This window comes from Schistocerca americana, unplaced genomic scaffold (assembly GCF_021461395.2).
Source record: "Schistocerca americana isolate TAMUIC-IGC-003095 unplaced genomic scaffold, iqSchAmer2.1 HiC_scaffold_103, whole genome shotgun sequence".
Classification (NCBI taxonomy): domain Eukaryota; kingdom Metazoa; phylum Arthropoda; class Insecta; order Orthoptera; family Acrididae; genus Schistocerca; species Schistocerca americana.
The window spans coordinates 158,456-174,699 of NW_025725080.1; the positions used below are offsets into that span (position 1 = coordinate 158,456).

The 16,244-nt window shown below is 44.2% G+C and overlaps 38 non-coding genes across 38 annotated transcripts; 19 read left to right on the forward strand and 19 right to left on the reverse strand.

Annotated features, from left to right (window-relative positions):
- The first annotated feature begins 1,790 nt into the window (after positions 1-1,790).
- Trnay-gua lies at positions 1,791-1,879 on the forward strand. The gene is given in 2 exon segments: positions 1,791-1,827; positions 1,844-1,879. It is a non-coding gene; the product is annotated as a tRNA-Tyr (tRNA).
- A 358-nt stretch (positions 1,880-2,237) lies between these two features.
- Positions 2,238-2,309, reverse strand: Trnaq-cug. Its single transcript has one exon. It is a non-coding gene; the product is annotated as a tRNA-Gln (tRNA).
- A 248-nt stretch (positions 2,310-2,557) lies between these two features.
- On the forward strand, positions 2,558-2,646 carry Trnay-gua. Its single transcript is given in 2 exon segments — positions 2,558-2,594; positions 2,611-2,646. It is a non-coding gene; the product is annotated as a tRNA-Tyr (tRNA).
- Positions 2,647-3,004: 358 nt separating this feature from the next.
- Trnaq-cug lies at positions 3,005-3,076 on the reverse strand. Its single transcript has one exon. It is a non-coding gene; the product is annotated as a tRNA-Gln (tRNA).
- A 248-nt stretch (positions 3,077-3,324) lies between these two features.
- Trnay-gua lies at positions 3,325-3,413 on the forward strand. Its single transcript is given in 2 exon segments — positions 3,325-3,361; positions 3,378-3,413. It is a non-coding gene; the product is annotated as a tRNA-Tyr (tRNA).
- Positions 3,414-3,771: 358 nt separating this feature from the next.
- On the reverse strand, positions 3,772-3,843 carry Trnaq-cug. Its single transcript has one exon. It is a non-coding gene; the product is annotated as a tRNA-Gln (tRNA).
- A 248-nt stretch (positions 3,844-4,091) lies between these two features.
- Trnay-gua lies at positions 4,092-4,180 on the forward strand. The gene is given in 2 exon segments: positions 4,092-4,128; positions 4,145-4,180. It is a non-coding gene; the product is annotated as a tRNA-Tyr (tRNA).
- Positions 4,181-4,538: 358 nt separating this feature from the next.
- On the reverse strand, positions 4,539-4,610 carry Trnaq-cug. The gene has a single exon. It is a non-coding gene; the product is annotated as a tRNA-Gln (tRNA).
- A 248-nt stretch (positions 4,611-4,858) lies between these two features.
- Positions 4,859-4,947, forward strand: Trnay-gua. The gene is given in 2 exon segments: positions 4,859-4,895; positions 4,912-4,947. It is a non-coding gene; the product is annotated as a tRNA-Tyr (tRNA).
- Positions 4,948-5,305: 358 nt separating this feature from the next.
- Positions 5,306-5,377, reverse strand: Trnaq-cug. Its single transcript has one exon. It is a non-coding gene; the product is annotated as a tRNA-Gln (tRNA).
- Positions 5,378-5,625: 248 nt separating this feature from the next.
- Positions 5,626-5,714, forward strand: Trnay-gua. The gene is given in 2 exon segments: positions 5,626-5,662; positions 5,679-5,714. It is a non-coding gene; the product is annotated as a tRNA-Tyr (tRNA).
- A 358-nt stretch (positions 5,715-6,072) lies between these two features.
- Trnaq-cug lies at positions 6,073-6,144 on the reverse strand. Its single transcript has one exon. It is a non-coding gene; the product is annotated as a tRNA-Gln (tRNA).
- A 248-nt stretch (positions 6,145-6,392) lies between these two features.
- On the forward strand, positions 6,393-6,481 carry Trnay-gua. The gene is given in 2 exon segments: positions 6,393-6,429; positions 6,446-6,481. It is a non-coding gene; the product is annotated as a tRNA-Tyr (tRNA).
- A 358-nt stretch (positions 6,482-6,839) lies between these two features.
- Trnaq-cug lies at positions 6,840-6,911 on the reverse strand. Its single transcript has one exon. It is a non-coding gene; the product is annotated as a tRNA-Gln (tRNA).
- A 248-nt stretch (positions 6,912-7,159) lies between these two features.
- Trnay-gua lies at positions 7,160-7,248 on the forward strand. The gene is given in 2 exon segments: positions 7,160-7,196; positions 7,213-7,248. It is a non-coding gene; the product is annotated as a tRNA-Tyr (tRNA).
- Positions 7,249-7,606: 358 nt separating this feature from the next.
- On the reverse strand, positions 7,607-7,678 carry Trnaq-cug. The gene has a single exon. It is a non-coding gene; the product is annotated as a tRNA-Gln (tRNA).
- Positions 7,679-7,926: 248 nt separating this feature from the next.
- Positions 7,927-8,015, forward strand: Trnay-gua. Its single transcript is given in 2 exon segments — positions 7,927-7,963; positions 7,980-8,015. It is a non-coding gene; the product is annotated as a tRNA-Tyr (tRNA).
- A 358-nt stretch (positions 8,016-8,373) lies between these two features.
- Positions 8,374-8,445, reverse strand: Trnaq-cug. Its single transcript has one exon. It is a non-coding gene; the product is annotated as a tRNA-Gln (tRNA).
- Positions 8,446-8,693: 248 nt separating this feature from the next.
- Positions 8,694-8,782, forward strand: Trnay-gua. Its single transcript is given in 2 exon segments — positions 8,694-8,730; positions 8,747-8,782. It is a non-coding gene; the product is annotated as a tRNA-Tyr (tRNA).
- Positions 8,783-9,140: 358 nt separating this feature from the next.
- Positions 9,141-9,212, reverse strand: Trnaq-cug. Its single transcript has one exon. It is a non-coding gene; the product is annotated as a tRNA-Gln (tRNA).
- A 248-nt stretch (positions 9,213-9,460) lies between these two features.
- Trnay-gua lies at positions 9,461-9,549 on the forward strand. The gene is given in 2 exon segments: positions 9,461-9,497; positions 9,514-9,549. It is a non-coding gene; the product is annotated as a tRNA-Tyr (tRNA).
- A 358-nt stretch (positions 9,550-9,907) lies between these two features.
- Positions 9,908-9,979, reverse strand: Trnaq-cug. The gene has a single exon. It is a non-coding gene; the product is annotated as a tRNA-Gln (tRNA).
- A 248-nt stretch (positions 9,980-10,227) lies between these two features.
- Positions 10,228-10,316, forward strand: Trnay-gua. The gene is given in 2 exon segments: positions 10,228-10,264; positions 10,281-10,316. It is a non-coding gene; the product is annotated as a tRNA-Tyr (tRNA).
- Positions 10,317-10,674: 358 nt separating this feature from the next.
- Trnaq-cug lies at positions 10,675-10,746 on the reverse strand. The gene has a single exon. It is a non-coding gene; the product is annotated as a tRNA-Gln (tRNA).
- A 248-nt stretch (positions 10,747-10,994) lies between these two features.
- Trnay-gua lies at positions 10,995-11,083 on the forward strand. Its single transcript is given in 2 exon segments — positions 10,995-11,031; positions 11,048-11,083. It is a non-coding gene; the product is annotated as a tRNA-Tyr (tRNA).
- A 358-nt stretch (positions 11,084-11,441) lies between these two features.
- On the reverse strand, positions 11,442-11,513 carry Trnaq-cug. The gene has a single exon. It is a non-coding gene; the product is annotated as a tRNA-Gln (tRNA).
- Positions 11,514-11,761: 248 nt separating this feature from the next.
- Trnay-gua lies at positions 11,762-11,850 on the forward strand. The gene is given in 2 exon segments: positions 11,762-11,798; positions 11,815-11,850. It is a non-coding gene; the product is annotated as a tRNA-Tyr (tRNA).
- Positions 11,851-12,208: 358 nt separating this feature from the next.
- Positions 12,209-12,280, reverse strand: Trnaq-cug. Its single transcript has one exon. It is a non-coding gene; the product is annotated as a tRNA-Gln (tRNA).
- A 248-nt stretch (positions 12,281-12,528) lies between these two features.
- Trnay-gua lies at positions 12,529-12,617 on the forward strand. Its single transcript is given in 2 exon segments — positions 12,529-12,565; positions 12,582-12,617. It is a non-coding gene; the product is annotated as a tRNA-Tyr (tRNA).
- Positions 12,618-12,975: 358 nt separating this feature from the next.
- Positions 12,976-13,047, reverse strand: Trnaq-cug. The gene has a single exon. It is a non-coding gene; the product is annotated as a tRNA-Gln (tRNA).
- Positions 13,048-13,295: 248 nt separating this feature from the next.
- Positions 13,296-13,384, forward strand: Trnay-gua. The gene is given in 2 exon segments: positions 13,296-13,332; positions 13,349-13,384. It is a non-coding gene; the product is annotated as a tRNA-Tyr (tRNA).
- Positions 13,385-13,742: 358 nt separating this feature from the next.
- Trnaq-cug lies at positions 13,743-13,814 on the reverse strand. Its single transcript has one exon. It is a non-coding gene; the product is annotated as a tRNA-Gln (tRNA).
- Positions 13,815-14,062: 248 nt separating this feature from the next.
- On the forward strand, positions 14,063-14,151 carry Trnay-gua. Its single transcript is given in 2 exon segments — positions 14,063-14,099; positions 14,116-14,151. It is a non-coding gene; the product is annotated as a tRNA-Tyr (tRNA).
- A 357-nt stretch (positions 14,152-14,508) lies between these two features.
- On the reverse strand, positions 14,509-14,580 carry Trnaq-cug. The gene has a single exon. It is a non-coding gene; the product is annotated as a tRNA-Gln (tRNA).
- Positions 14,581-14,828: 248 nt separating this feature from the next.
- Trnay-gua lies at positions 14,829-14,917 on the forward strand. Its single transcript is given in 2 exon segments — positions 14,829-14,865; positions 14,882-14,917. It is a non-coding gene; the product is annotated as a tRNA-Tyr (tRNA).
- Positions 14,918-15,275: 358 nt separating this feature from the next.
- Trnaq-cug lies at positions 15,276-15,347 on the reverse strand. The gene has a single exon. It is a non-coding gene; the product is annotated as a tRNA-Gln (tRNA).
- A 248-nt stretch (positions 15,348-15,595) lies between these two features.
- Positions 15,596-15,684, forward strand: Trnay-gua. Its single transcript is given in 2 exon segments — positions 15,596-15,632; positions 15,649-15,684. It is a non-coding gene; the product is annotated as a tRNA-Tyr (tRNA).
- Positions 15,685-16,042: 358 nt separating this feature from the next.
- Trnaq-cug lies at positions 16,043-16,114 on the reverse strand. The gene has a single exon. It is a non-coding gene; the product is annotated as a tRNA-Gln (tRNA).
- Between the last annotated feature and the right edge of the window lie 130 nt (positions 16,115-16,244).

Genomic DNA, 16,244 nt, shown 5'->3' on the forward strand with positions numbered 1-16,244 from the left:
ATGATCATCGTCAGCGTGTCAACTGCCGTCGTTGCTCGTGGTGCACAGTCATCTTCCTTGTCCGTAGCCCAGTCCAACCTAGGGGAAGACCGATCCGTGCTACATTCACGAGATGGCCGTCTGGGTGGACCATCATTGGGAGCCGCCAAGCCTTCTTTACACTCTATCCCTCCTCCAGACCTGTGTGTTACAGGGTTTCTACCATCTTCCCTATCTGGACTATACGTTGAACTATCTGATATATCCTTATTTTCCTCTGGTCCATCATTGCTTTGGTCATCGTCCATCTTCGTAATCTGACGCAACTTTTCCCTGGTTTTTGGGACCTCGTGCGCCGCCGCCGGATGGGCAATCCGCCTCTTCTTGTTTTTTCGCGATCTAGGCGGGGAAGAGACAATATCTTGCCCGTCATCCGGTGGGGAATGAGGCAGAGTAACTCCGACAGTGGCTGAGTATTCCAACTCCTGGAGCACCGTCGCATCAGTTCGACGCTGGGGAGTATCAGTCGAAACCTCTGGGTTAACTGGCACTTCGTTATGTAGCCGGGGTAAGGCAGGTTCGCCCTGGTCAGAGACCGTGGAATCGTGAAGGGGAACTGCTTGAGAGACATGGTCGGTACCCGTCGCTTGGATGACACTTGTCGCAACGGGAGGGGACGGTGTAGCGATGACAGCCGCAGCCGCATACGAGAGCGGTATATTTACAACTCCAGGTGAGCGCGTGACGCTATCTCCGGGTGGTAACTGCGCGATCCGACGTCGCGAACACTCGGCGCGAATGTGCTCCGTCGAGTTACATATAGAACAAGTTCGCGGCTGTCCATCATAAATAACTAAAGCACGATACCCGGATACACTGATGAAGGACGGGATGTGCTTCAGCAAATCAATTCGAACCTGCCTCACGCCGTTCAGTACAGGCAACGGATAATCATTTCCCCACTTTTCTTCGTGAATAGAAAGGACACGTCCATAAGCACGTAAAACCTCGCTCACATGATCACAAGGGATTTCGAAAGGAAGTTCAAATATCCGCACAGTACGCAAACCAAGTCCACCAAAAGAGACGTGAACTTCGGTAACACTCCCATCAGAACGTGTAAATCTCATAACACCACCACTTTCTTCAACGATACGACTACAGAGATCAGAATCCTTCAATTTAACAAATCCGACTGTTGCAAGGTGCGACAAATGTATTCCAGTAATAGCATCGGAAGGAATCTTGACTTGTTCAATCACAAAATATTGAAATTCCAGGGCAGACGGTTTAACACATCCACGTTCAAAAGTAAACTTAAGAGTATCTCTTCTAGAAATCAAAGCCATCTTCAAACTGGCACCATTACACAAACATCAACAGGAGCACCCAGACAGCACAAACGAATGTATTGATAACGGAACGAAAAAGCAACTAATAACAAGATAATCAACACAATATGGCGTCACAAGCAGCAGCAAACTTGCCTTGCCCTGAGCAGCGACGGAGCACAGCGTAAACACGTCCGCTCTCCACGACGGCTCAAGCCGGAATGGTGGAACCAGACAGGAGAATGGGACTCGTAAATACACTTAGCAGTGTTCTGACGTACTTCAGACACTTCCTACTTGCATTTTTTAACCTAATTGACACGATCGAGCATTATAAAACTTAATCTGGGCAATGTTTGCACTTGCAGCCGATGACTGCATTTCCTGTGCGTCTATATGGCAGCGCTGAGTAGCAGTGTGTGGAAACGAAAGACAGGGACGGACGTAAAGCAATCAGTACGAATAAGAAAGTATGCAGAGCCTCTGGTAGCTCAGTTGGTAGAGCGGTGGACTGTAGTGGAGGATTCACAGTTATCCATAGGTCGCTGGTTCAAATCCGGCCCAGAGGACTGTTTTTCTAATCTCAGGAGCAAAGAGGCTCCAGAGCATGCCCACTCGGTCAGAACCTCCCTATGTTTTAAACCTGTTTTAAAGGAAATTCATTTGCTCAGCTTCTAGTAGCTAGTTGATAATCATGGGATTCTTAGCCTTCGTAGGATAATGATATTTCTTCGAATTATAGTAAAATTGCTTGCTCTTACAGGCATTACTCGTTTAATGTGCTATATAGGTCACATAGTCGCACCAATATTCAGCCGTTTCATAGACATCTCGTTTTTAATACAAACGTAGAAACTACACCCCTGAGCCTATCGCTGCTACTTCCTCGGCGAGAAACGCTTATTACAGAAAATTTAGACTAAACGAAGGTTCCACCGAGATTCGAACTCGGATCGCTGGATTCAGAGTCCAGAGTGCTAACCGTTACACCATGGAACCAGACAGGAGAATGGGACTCGTAAATACACTTAGCAGTGTTCTGACGTACTTCAGACACTTCCTACTTGCATTTTTTAACCTAATTGACACGATCGAGCATTATAAAACTTAATCTGGGCAATGTTTGCACTTGCAGCCGATGACTGCATTTCCTGTGCGTCTATATGGCAGCGCTGAGTAGCAGTGTGTGGAAACGAAAGACAGGGACGGACGTAAAGCAATCAGTACGAATAAGAAAGTATGCAGAGCCTCTGGTAGCTCAGTTGGTAGAGCGGTGGACTGTAGTGGAGGATTCACAGTTATCCATAGGTCACTGGTTCAAATCCGGCCCAGAGGACTGTTTTTCTAATCTCAGGAGCAAAGAGGCTCCAGAGCATGCCCACTCGGTCAGAACCTCCCTATGTTTTAAACCTGTTTTAAAGGAAATTCATTTGCTCAGCTTCTAGTAGCTAGTTGATAATCATGGGATTCTTAGCCTTCGTAGGATAATGATATTTCTTCGAATTATAGTAAAATTGCTTGCTCTTACAGGCATTACTCGTTTAATGTGCTATATAGGTCACATAGTCGCACCAATATTCAGCCGTTTCATAGACATCTCGTTTTTAATACAAACGTAGAAACTACACCCCTGAGCCTATCGCTGCTACTTCCTCGGCGAGAAACGCTTATTACAGAAAATTTAGACTAAACGAAGGTTCCACCGAGATTCGAACTCGGATCGCTGGATTCAGAGTCCAGAGTGCTAACCGTTACACCATGGAACCAGACAGGAGAATGGGACTCGTAAATACACTTAGCAGTGTTCTGACGTACTTCAGACACTTCCTACTTGCATTTTTTAACCTAATTGACACGATCGAGCATTATAAAACTTAATCTGGGCAATGTTTGCACTTGCAGCCGATGACTGCATTTCCTGTGCGTCTATATGGCAGCGCTGAGTAGCAGTGTGTGGAAACGAAAGACAGGGACGGACGTAAAGCAATCAGTACGAATAAGAAAGTATGCAGAGCCTCTGGTAGCTCAGTTGGTAGAGCGGTGGACTGTAGTGGAGGATTCACAGTTATCCATAGGTCGCTGGTTCAAATCCGGCCCAGAGGACTGTTTTTCTAATCTCAGGAGCAAAGAGGCTCCAGAGCATGCCCACTCGGTCAGAACCTCCCTATGTTTTAAACCTGTTTTAAAGGAAATTCATTTGCTCAGCTTCTAGTAGCTAGTTGATAATCATGGGATTCTTAGCCTTCGTAGGATAATGATATTTCTTCGAATTATAGTAAAATTGCTTGCTCTTACAGGCATTACTCGTTTAATGTGCTATATAGGTCACATAGTCGCACCAATATTCAGCCGTTTCATAGACATCTCGTTTTTAATACAAACGTAGAAACTACACCCCTGAGCCTATCGCTGCTACTTCCTCGGCGAGAAACGCTTATTACAGAAAATTTAGACTAAACGAAGGTTCCACCGAGATTCGAACTCGGATCGCTGGATTCAGAGTCCAGAGTGCTAACCGTTACACCATGGAACCAGACAGGAGAATGGGACTCGTAAATACACTTAGCAGTGTTCTGACGTACTTCAGACACTTCCTACTTGCATTTTTTAACCTAATTGACACGATCGAGCATTATAAAACTTAATCTGGGCAATGTTTGCACTTGCAGCCGATGACTGCATTTCCTGTGCGTCTATATGGCAGCGCTGAGTAGCAGTGTGTGGAAACGAAAGACAGGGACGGACGTAAAGCAATCAGTACGAATAAGAAAGTATGCAGAGCCTCTGGTAGCTCAGTTGGTAGAGCGGTGGACTGTAGTGGAGGATTCACAGTTATCCATAGGTCGCTGGTTCAAATCCGGCCCAGAGGACTGTTTTTCTAATCTCAGGAGCAAAGAGGCTCCAGAGCATGCCCACTCGGTCAGAACCTCCCTATGTTTTAAACCTGTTTTAAAGGAAATTCATTTGCTCAGCTTCTAGTAGCTAGTTGATAATCATGGGATTCTTAGCCTTCGTAGGATAATGATATTTCTTCGAATTATAGTAAAATTGCTTGCTCTTACAGGCATTACTCGTTTAATGTGCTATATAGGTCACATAGTCGCACCAATATTCAGCCGTTTCATAGACATCTCGTTTTTAATACAAACGTAGAAACTACACCCCTGAGCCTATCGCTGCTACTTCCTCGGCGAGAAACGCTTATTACAGAAAATTTAGACTAAACGAAGGTTCCACCGAGATTCGAACTCGGATCGCTGGATTCAGAGTCCAGAGTGCTAACCGTTACACCATGGAACCAGACAGGAGAATGGGACTCGTAAATACACTTAGCAGTGTTCTGACGTACTTCAGACACTTCCTACTTGCATTTTTTAACCTAATTGACACGATCGAGCATTATAAAACTTAATCTGGGCAATGTTTGCACTTGCAGCCGATGACTGCATTTCCTGTGCGTCTATATGGCAGCGCTGAGTAGCAGTGTGTGGAAACGAAAGACAGGGACGGACGTAAAGCAATCAGTACGAATAAGAAAGTATGCAGAGCCTCTGGTAGCTCAGTTGGTAGAGCGGTGGACTGTAGTGGAGGATTCACAGTTATCCATAGGTCGCTGGTTCAAATCCGGCCCAGAGGACTGTTTTTCTAATCTCAGGAGCAAAGAGGCTCCAGAGCATGCCCACTCGGTCAGAACCTCCCTATGTTTTAAACCTGTTTTAAAGGAAATTCATTTGCTCAGCTTCTAGTAGCTAGTTGATAATCATGGGATTCTTAGCCTTCGTAGGATAATGATATTTCTTCGAATTATAGTAAAATTGCTTGCTCTTACAGGCATTACTCGTTTAATGTGCTATATAGGTCACATAGTCGCACCAATATTCAGCCGTTTCATAGACATCTCGTTTTTAATACAAACGTAGAAACTACACCCCTGAGCCTATCGCTGCTACTTCCTCGGCGAGAAACGCTTATTACAGAAAATTTAGACTAAACGAAGGTTCCACCGAGATTCGAACTCGGATCGCTGGATTCAGAGTCCAGAGTGCTAACCGTTACACCATGGAACCAGACAGGAGAATGGGACTCGTAAATACACTTAGCAGTGTTCTGACGTACTTCAGACACTTCCTACTTGCATTTTTTAACCTAATTGACACGATCGAGCATTATAAAACTTAATCTGGGCAATGTTTGCACTTGCAGCCGATGACTGCATTTCCTGTGCGTCTATATGGCAGCGCTGAGTAGCAGTGTGTGGAAACGAAAGACAGGGACGGACGTAAAGCAATCAGTACGAATAAGAAAGTATGCAGAGCCTCTGGTAGCTCAGTTGGTAGAGCGGTGGACTGTAGTGGAGGATTCACAGTTATCCATAGGTCGCTGGTTCAAATCCGGCCCAGAGGACTGTTTTTCTAATCTCAGGAGCAAAGAGGCTCCAGAGCATGCCCACTCGGTCAGAACCTCCCTATGTTTTAAACCTGTTTTAAAGGAAATTCATTTGCTCAGCTTCTAGTAGCTAGTTGATAATCATGGGATTCTTAGCCTTCGTAGGATAATGATATTTCTTCGAATTATAGTAAAATTGCTTGCTCTTACAGGCATTACTCGTTTAATGTGCTATATAGGTCACATAGTCGCACCAATATTCAGCCGTTTCATAGACATCTCGTTTTTAATACAAACGTAGAAACTACACCCCTGAGCCTATCGCTGCTACTTCCTCGGCGAGAAACGCTTATTACAGAAAATTTAGACTAAACGAAGGTTCCACCGAGATTCGAACTCGGATCGCTGGATTCAGAGTCCAGAGTGCTAACCGTTACACCATGGAACCAGACAGGAGAATGGGACTCGTAAATACACTTAGCAGTGTTCTGACGTACTTCAGACACTTCCTACTTGCATTTTTTAACCTAATTGACACGATCGAGCATTATAAAACTTAATCTGGGCAATGTTTGCACTTGCAGCCGATGACTGCATTTCCTGTGCGTCTATATGGCAGCGCTGAGTAGCAGTGTGTGGAAACGAAAGACAGGGACGGACGTAAAGCAATCAGTACGAATAAGAAAGTATGCAGAGCCTCTGGTAGCTCAGTTGGTAGAGCGGTGGACTGTAGTGGAGGATTCACAGTTATCCATAGGTCGCTGGTTCAAATCCGGCCCAGAGGACTGTTTTTCTAATCTCAGGAGCAAAGAGGCTCCAGAGCATGCCCACTCGGTCAGAACCTCCCTATGTTTTAAACCTGTTTTAAAGGAAATTCATTTGCTCAGCTTCTAGTAGCTAGTTGATAATCATGGGATTCTTAGCCTTCGTAGGATAATGATATTTCTTCGAATTATAGTAAAATTGCTTGCTCTTACAGGCATTACTCGTTTAATGTGCTATATAGGTCACATAGTCGCACCAATATTCAGCCGTTTCATAGACATCTCGTTTTTAATACAAACGTAGAAACTACACCCCTGAGCCTATCGCTGCTACTTCCTCGGCGAGAAACGCTTATTACAGAAAATTTAGACTAAACGAAGGTTCCACCGAGATTCGAACTCGGATCGCTGGATTCAGAGTCCAGAGTGCTAACCGTTACACCATGGAACCAGACAGGAGAATGGGACTCGTAAATACACTTAGCAGTGTTCTGACGTACTTCAGACACTTCCTACTTGCATTTTTTAACCTAATTGACACGATCGAGCATTATAAAACTTAATCTGGGCAATGTTTGCACTTGCAGCCGATGACTGCATTTCCTGTGCGTCTATATGGCAGCGCTGAGTAGCAGTGTGTGGAAACGAAAGACAGGGACGGACGTAAAGCAATCAGTACGAATAAGAAAGTACGCAGAGCCTCTGGTAGCTCAGTTGGTAGAGCGGTGGACTGTAGTGGAGGATTCACAGTTATCCATAGGTCGCTGGTTCAAATCCGGCCCAGAGGACTGTTTTTCTAATCTCAGGAGCAAAGAGGCTCCAGAGCATGCCCACTCGGTCAGAACCTCCCTATGTTTTAAACCTGTTTTAAAGGAAATTCATTTGCTCAGCTTCTAGTAGCTAGTTGATAATCATGGGATTCTTAGCCTTCGTAGGATAATGATATTTCTTCGAATTATAGTAAAATTGCTTGCTCTTACAGGCATTACTCGTTTAATGTGCTATATAGGTCACATAGTCGCACCAATATTCAGCCGTTTCATAGACATCTCGTTTTTAATACAAACGTAGAAACTACACCCCTGAGCCTATCGCTGCTACTTCCTCGGCGAGAAACGCTTATTACAGAAAATTTAGACTAAACGAAGGTTCCACCGAGATTCGAACTCGGATCGCTGGATTCAGAGTCCAGAGTGCTAACCGTTACACCATGGAACCAGACAGGAGAATGGGACTCGTAAATACACTTAGCAGTGTTCTGACGTACTTCAGACACTTCCTACTTGCATTTTTTAACCTAATTGACACGATCGAGCATTATAAAACTTAATCTGGGCAATGTTTGCACTTGCAGCCGATGACTGCATTTCCTGTGCGTCTATATGGCAGCGCTGAGTAGCAGTGTGTGGAAACGAAAGACAGGGACGGACGTAAAGCAATCAGTACGAATAAGAAAGTATGCAGAGCCTCTGGTAGCTCAGTTGGTAGAGCGGTGGACTGTAGTGGAGGATTCACAGTTATCCATAGGTCGCTGGTTCAAATCCGGCCCAGAGGACTGTTTTTCTAATCTCAGGAGCAAAGAGGCTCCAGAGCATGCCCACTCGGTCAGAACCTCCCTATGTTTTAAACCTGTTTTAAAGGAAATTCATTTGCTCAGCTTCTAGTAGCTAGTTGATAATCATGGGATTCTTAGCCTTCGTAGGATAATGATATTTCTTCGAATTATAGTAAAATTGCTTGCTCTTACAGGCATTACTCGTTTAATGTGCTATATAGGTCACATAGTCGCACCAATATTCAGCCGTTTCATAGACATCTCGTTTTTAATACAAACGTAGAAACTACACCCCTGAGCCTATCGCTGCTACTTCCTCGGCGAGAAACGCTTATTACAGAAAATTTAGACTAAACGAAGGTTCCACCGAGATTCGAACTCGGATCGCTGGATTCAGAGTCCAGAGTGCTAACCGTTACACCATGGAACCAGACAGGAGAATGGGACTCGTAAATACACTTAGCAGTGTTCTGACGTACTTCAGACACTTCCTACTTGCATTTTTTAACCTAATTGACACGATCGAGCATTATAAAACTTAATCTGGGCAATGTTTGCACTTGCAGCCGATGACTGCATTTCCTGTGCGTCTATATGGCAGCGCTGAGTAGCAGTGTGTGGAAACGAAAGACAGGGACGGACGTAAAGCAATCAGTACGAATAAGAAAGTATGCAGAGCCTCTGGTAGCTCAGTTGGTAGAGCGGTGGACTGTAGTGGAGGATTCACAGTTATCCATAGGTCGCTGGTTCAAATCCGGCCCAGAGGACTGTTTTTCTAATCTCAGGAGCAAAGAGGCTCCAGAGCATGCCCACTCGGTCAGAACCTCCCTATGTTTTAAACCTGTTTTAAAGGAAATTCATTTGCTCAGCTTCTAGTAGCTAGTTGATAATCATGGGATTCTTAGCCTTCGTAGGATAATGATATTTCTTCGAATTATAGTAAAATTGCTTGCTCTTACAGGCATTACTCGTTTAATGTGCTATATAGGTCACATAGTCGCACCAATATTCAGCCGTTTCATAGACATCTCGTTTTTAATACAAACGTAGAAACTACACCCCTGAGCCTATCGCTGCTACTTCCTCGGCGAGAAACGCTTATTACAGAAAATTTAGACTAAACGAAGGTTCCACCGAGATTCGAACTCGGATCGCTGGATTCAGAGTCCAGAGTGCTAACCGTTACACCATGGAACCAGACAGGAGAATGGGACTCGTAAATACACTTAGCAGTGTTCTGACGTACTTCAGACACTTCCTACTTGCATTTTTTAACCTAATTGACACGATCGAGCATTATAAAACTTAATCTGGGCAATGTTTGCACTTGCAGCCGATGACTGCATTTCCTGTGCGTCTATATGGCAGCGCTGAGTAGCAGTGTGTGGAAACGAAAGACAGGGACGGACGTAAAGCAATCAGTACGAATAAGAAAGTATGCAGAGCCTCTGGTAGCTCAGTTGGTAGAGCGGTGGACTGTAGTGGAGGATTCACAGTTATCCATAGGTCGCTGGTTCAAATCCGGCCCAGAGGATTGTTTTTCTAATCTCAGGAGCAAAGAGGCTCCAGAGCATGCCCACTCGGTCAGAACCTCCCTATGTTTTAAACCTGTTTTAAAGGAAATTCATTTGCTCAGCTTCTAGTAGCTAGTTGATAATCATGGGATTCTTAGCCTTCGTAGGATAATGATATTTCTTCGAATTATAGTAAAATTGCTTGCTCTTACAGGCATTACTCGTTTAATGTGCTATATAGGTCACATAGTCGCACCAATATTCAGCCGTTTCATAGACATCTCGTTTTTAATACAAACGTAGAAACTACACCCCTGAGCCTATCGCTGCTACTTCCTCGGCGAGAAACGCTTATTACAGAAAATTTAGACTAAACGAAGGTTCCACCGAGATTCGAACTCGGATCGCTGGATTCAGAGTCCAGAGTGCTAACCGTTACACCATGGAACCAGACAGGAGAATGGGACTCGTAAATACACTTAGCAGTGTTCTGACGTACTTCAGACACTTCCTACTTGCATTTTTTAACCTAATTGACACGATCGAGCATTATAAAACTTAATCTGGGCAATGTTTGCACTTGCAGCCGATGACTGCATTTCCTGTGCGTCTATATGGCAGCGCTGAGTAGCAGTGTGTGGAAACGAAAGACAGGGACGGACGTAAAGCAATCAGTACGAATAAGAAAGTATGCAGAGCCTCTGGTAGCTCAGTTGGTAGAGCGGTGGACTGTAGTGGAGGATTCACAGTTATCCATAGGTCGCTGGTTCAAATCCGGCCCAGAGGACTGTTTTTCTAATCTCAGGAGCAAAGAGGCTCCAGAGCATGCCCACTCGGTCAGAACCTCCCTATGTTTTAAACCTGTTTTAAAGGAAATTCATTTGCTCAGCTTCTAGTAGCTAGTTGATAATCATGGGATTCTTAGCCTTCGTAGGATAATGATATTTCTTCGAATTATAGTAAAATTGCTTGCTCTTACAGGCATTACTCGTTTAATGTGCTATATAGGTCACATAGTCGCACCAATATTCAGCCGTTTCATAGACATCTCGTTTTTAATACAAACGTAGAAACTACACCCCTGAGCCTATCGCTGCTACTTCCTCGGCGAGAAACGCTTATTACAGAAAATTTAGACTAAACGAAGGTTCCACCGAGATTCGAACTCGGATCGCTGGATTCAGAGTCCAGAGTGCTAACCGTTACACCATGGAACCAGACAGGAGAATGGGACTCGTAAATACACTTAGCAGTGTTCTGACGTACTTCAGACACTTCCTACTTGCATTTTTTAACCTAATTGACACGATCGAGCATTATAAAACTTAATCTGGGCAATGTTTGCACTTGCAGCCGATGACTGCATTTCCTGTGCGTCTATATGGCAGCGCTGAGTAGCAGTGTGTGGAAACGAAAGACAGGGACGGACGTAAAGCAATCAGTACGAATAAGAAAGTATGCAGAGCCTCTGGTAGCTCAGTTGGTAGAGCGGTGGACTGTAGTGGAGGATTCACAGTTATCCATAGGTCGCTGGTTCAAATCCGGCCCAGAGGACTGTTTTTCTAATCTCAGGAGCAAAGAGGCTCCAGAGCATGCCCACTCGGTCAGAACCTCCCTATGTTTTAAACCTGTTTTAAAGGAAATTCATTTGCTCAGCTTCTAGTAGCTAGTTGATAATCATGGGATTCTTAGCCTTCGTAGGATAATGATATTTCTTCGAATTATAGTAAAATTGCTTGCTCTTACAGGCATTACTCGTTTAATGTGCTATATAGGTCACATAGTCGCACCAATATTCAGCCGTTTCATAGACATCTCGTTTTTAATACAAACGTAGAAACTACACCCCTGAGCCTATCGCTGCTACTTCCTCGGCGAGAAACGCTTATTACAGAAAATTTAGACTAAACGAAGGTTCCACCGAGATTCGAACTCGGATCGCTGGATTCAGAGTCCAGAGTGCTAACCGTTACACCATGGAACCAGACAGGAGAATGGGACTCGTAAATACACTTAGCAGTGTTCTGACGTACTTCAGACACTTCCTACTTGCATTTTTTAACCTAATTGACACGATCGAGCATTATAAAACTTAATCTGGGCAATGTTTGCACTTGCAGCCGATGACTGCATTTCCTGTGCGTCTATATGGCAGCGCTGAGTAGCAGTGTGTGGAAACGAAAGACAGGGACGGACGTAAAGCAACCAGTACGAATAAGAAAGTATGCAGAGCCTCTGGTAGCTCAGTTGGTAGAGCGGTGGACTGTAGTGGAGGATTCACAGTTATCCATAGGTCGCTGGTTCAAATCCGGCCCAGAGGACTGTTTTTCTAATCTCAGGAGCAAAGAGGCTCCAGAGCATGCCCACTCGGTCAGAACCTCCCTATGTTTTAAACCTGTTTTAAAGGAAATTCATTTGCTCAGCTTCTAGTAGCTAGTTGATAATCATGGGATTCTTAGCCTTCGTAGGATAATGATATTTCTTCGAATTATAGTAAAATTGCTTGCTCTTACAGGCATTACTCGTTTAATGTGCTATATAGGTCACATAGTCGCACCAATATTCAGCCGTTTCATAGACATCTCGTTTTTAATACAAACGTAGAAACTACACCCCTGAGCCTATCGCTGCTACTTCCTCGGCGAGAAACGCTTATTACAGAAAATTTAGACTAAACGAAGGTTCCACCGAGATTCGAACTCGGATCGCTGGATTCAGAGTCCAGAGTGCTAACCGTTACACCATGGAACCAGACAGGAGAATGGGACTCGTAAATACACTTAGCAGTGTTCTGACGTACTTCAGACACTTCCTACTTGCATTTTTTAACCTAATTGACACGATCGAGCATTATAAAACTTAATCTGGGCAATGTTTGCACTTGCAGCCGATGACTGCATTTCCTGTGCGTCTATATGGCAGCGCTGAGTAGCAGTGTGTGGAAACGAAAGACAGGGACGGACGTAAAGCAATCAGTACGAATAAGAAAGTATGCAGAGCCTCTGGTAGCTCAGTTGGTAGAGCGGTGGACTGTAGTGGAGGATTCACAGTTATCCATAGGTCGCTGGTTCAAATCCGGCCCAGAGGACTGTTTTTCTAATCTCAGGAGCAAAGAGGCTCCAGAGCATGCCCACTCGGTCAGAACCTCCCTATGTTTTAAACCTGTTTTAAAGGAAATTCATTTGCTCAGCTTCTAGTAGCTAGTTGATAATCATGGGATTCTTAGCCTTCGTAGGATAATGATATTTCTTCGAATTATAGTAAAATTGCTTGCTCTTACAGGCATTACTCGTTTAATGTGCTATATAGGTCACATAGTCGCACCAATATTCAGCCGTTTCATAGACATCTCGTTTTTAATACAAACGTAGAAACTACACCCCTGAGCCTATCGCTGCTACTTCCTCGGCGAGAAACGCTTATTACAGAAAATTTAGACTAAACGAAGGTTCCACCGAGATTCGAACTCGGATCGCTGGATTCAGAGTCCAGAGTGCTAACCGTTACACCATGGAACCAGACAGGAGAATGGGACTCGTAAATACACTTAGCAGTGTTCTGACGTACTTCAGACACTTCCTACTTGCATTTTTTAACCTAATTGACACGATCGAGCATTATAAAACTTAATCTGGGCAATGTTTGCACTTGCAGCCGATGACTGCATTTCCTGTGCGTCTATATGGCAGCGCTGAGTAGCAGTGTGTGGAAACGAAAGACAGGGACGGACGTAAAGCAATCAGTACGAATAAGAAAGTATGCAGAGCCTCTGGTAGCTCAGATGGTAGAGCGGTGGACTGTAGTGGAGGATTCACAGTTATCCATAGGTCGCTGGTTCAAATCCGGCCCAGAGGACTGTTTTTCTAATCTCAGGAGCAAAGAGGCTCCAGAGCATGCCCACTCGGTCAGAACCTCCCTATGTTTTAAACCTGTTTTAAAGGAAATTCATTTGCTCAGCTTCTAGTAGCTAGTTGATAATCATGGGATTCTTAGCCTTCGTAGGATAATGATATTTCTTCGAATTATAGTAAAATTGCTTGCTCTTACAGGCATTACTCGTTTAATGTGCTATATAGGTCACATAGTCGCACCAATATTCAGCCGTTTCATAGACATCTCGTTTTTAATACAAACGTAGAAACTACACCCCTGAGCCTATCGCTGCTACTTCCTCGGCGAGAAACGCTTATTACAGAAAATTTAGACTAAACGAAGGTTCCACCGAGATTCGAACTCGGATCGCTGGATTCAGAGTCCAGAGTGCTAACCGTTACACCATGGAACCAGACAGGAGAATGGGACTCGTAAATACACTTAGCAGTGTTCTGACGTACTTCAGACACTTCCTACTTGCATTTTTCAACCTAATTGACACGATCGAGCATTATAAAACTTAATCTGGGCAATGTTTGCACTTGCAGCCGATGACTGCATTTCCTGTGCGTCTATATGGCAGCGCTGAGTAGCAGTGTGTGGAAACGAAAGACAGGGACGGACGTAAAGCAATCAGTACGAATAAGAAAGTATGCAGAGCCTCTGGTAGCTCAGTTGGTAGAGCGGTGGACTGTAGTGGAGGATTCACAGTTATCCATAGGTCACTGGTTCAAATCCGGCCCAGAGGACTGTTTTTCTAATCTCAGGAGCAAAGAGGCTCCAGAGCATGCCCACTCGGTCAGAACCTCCCTATGTTTTAAACCTGTTTTAAAGGAAATTCATTTGCTCAGCTTCTAGTAGCTAGTTGATAATCATGGGATTCATACATTCGTAGGATAATGATATTTCTTCGAATTATAGTAAAATTGCTTGCTCTTACAGGCATTACTCGTTTAATGTGCTATATAGGTCACATAGTCGCACCAATATTCAGCCGTTTCATAGACATCTCGTTTTTAATACAAACGTAGAAACTACACCCCTGAGCCTATCGCTGCTACTTCCTCGGCGAGAAACGCTTATTACAGAAAATTTAGACTAAACGAAGGTTCCACCGAGATTCGAACTCGGATCGCTGGATTCAGAGTCCAGAGTGCTAACCGTTACACCATGGAACCAGACAGGAGAATGGGACTCGTAAATACACTTAGCAGTGTTCTGACGTACTTCAGACACTTCCTACTTGCATTTTTTAACCTAATTGACACGATCGAGCATTATAAAACTTAATCTGGGCAATGTTTGCACTTGCAGCCGATGACTGCATTTCCTGTGCGTCTATATGGCAGCGCTGAGTAGCAGTGTGTGGAAACGAAAGACAGGGACGGACGTAAAGCAATCAGTACGAATAAGAAAGTATGCAGAGCCTCTGGTAGCTCAGTTGGTAGAGCGGTGGACTGTAGTGGAGGATTCACAGTTATCCATAGGTCGCTGGTTCAAATCCGGCCCAGAGGACTGTTTTTCTAATCTCAGGAGCAAAGAGGCTCCAGAGCATGCCCACTCGGTCAGAACCTCCCTATGTTTTAAACCTGTTTTAAAGGAAATTCATTTGCTCAGCTTCTAGTAGCTAGTTGATAATCATGGGATTCTTAGCCTTCGTAGGATAATGATATTTCTTCGAATTATAGTAAAATTGCTTGCTCTTACAGGCATTACTCGTTTAATGTGCTATATAGGTCACATAGTCGCACCAATATTCAGCCGTTTCATAGACATCTCGTTTTTAATACAAACGTAGAAACTACACCCCTGAGCCTATCGCTGCTACTTCCTCGGCGAGAAACGCTTATTACAGAAAATTTAGACTAAACGAAGGTTCCACCGAGATTCGAACTCGGATCGCTGGATTCAGAGTCCAGAGTGCTAACCGTTACACCATGGAACCAGACAGGAGAATGGGACTCGTAAATACACTTAGCAGTGTTCTGACGTACTTCAGACACTTCCTACTTGCATTTTTTAACCTAATTGACACGATCGAGCATTATAAAACTTAATCTGGGCAATGTTTGCACTTGCAGCCGATGACTGCATTTCCTGTGCGTCTATATGGCAGCGCTGAGTAGCAGTGTGTGGAAACGAAAGACAGGGACGGACGTAAAGCAACCAGTACGAATAAGAAAGTATGCAGAGCCTCTGGTAGCTCAGTTGGTAGAGCGGTGGACTGTAGTGGAGGATTCACAGTTATCCATAGGTCGCTGGTTCAAATCCGGCCCAGAGGACTGTTTTTCTAATCTCAGGAGCAAAGAGGCTCCAGAGCATGCCCACTCGGTCAGAACCTCCCTATGTTTTAAACCTGTTTTAAAGGAAATTCATTTGCTCAGCTTCTAGTAGCTAGTTGATAATCATGGGATTCTTAGCCTTCGTAGGATAATGATATTTCTTCGAATTATAGTAAAATTGCTTGCTCTTACAGGCATTACTCGTTTAATGTGCTATATAGGTCACATAGTCGCACCAATATTCAGCCGTTTCATAGACATCTCGTTTTTAATACAAACGTAGAAACTACACCCCTGAGCCTATCGCTGCTACTTCCTCGGCGAGAAACGCTTATTACAGAAAATTTAGACTAAACGAAGGTTCCACCGAGATTCGAACTCGGATCGCTGGATTCAGAGTCCAGAGTGCTAACCGTTACACCATGGAACCAGACAGGAGAATGGGACTCGTAAATACACTTAGCAGTGTTCTGACGTACTTCAGACACTTCCTACTTGCATTTTTTAACCTAATTGACACGATCGAGCATTATAAAACTTAATCTGGGCAATGTTTGCAC